A 400-nucleotide genomic window follows, 5' to 3' on the forward strand; every position below is an offset into this window, starting at 1 on the left:
ATTTACAACCTGGAGGTTCTCTTTTGATCTTTCCTCTTTACCTTAAAATAATCAAACAATATCAAAATTCTCAAAACTACTGTGAAAGAAAAACACACACAATATTTTGTCTCAGAAAACAATTATTTTGTACAGTTATGCCATCTATAAAGAGGCAGTTTTGACAGAAAAAATCTCTGCAAGATTAAGCACAATTTAGAACTGTATTTCTTACAGTCTGTGAATATTTTTCCAAGTCTATTTCATGTCTAATCATTAACTTGTTAAAAACATCTACTGCTTTGTTATAGAATTTCCTTTTATACAATGTCTATGATGTAGAAGACAAATAGTCAGTGAAGTAGAGCTATATCAAACTTTCAATTGCAACAGATCATTAGATAATATGGCTAAAGGACAT

The sequence above is a fragment of the Patagioenas fasciata genome, chromosome Z, assembly GCF_037038585.1.
Source record: "Patagioenas fasciata isolate bPatFas1 chromosome Z, bPatFas1.hap1, whole genome shotgun sequence".
NCBI classification, from domain to species: Eukaryota; Metazoa; Chordata; class Aves; order Columbiformes; family Columbidae; genus Patagioenas; species Patagioenas fasciata.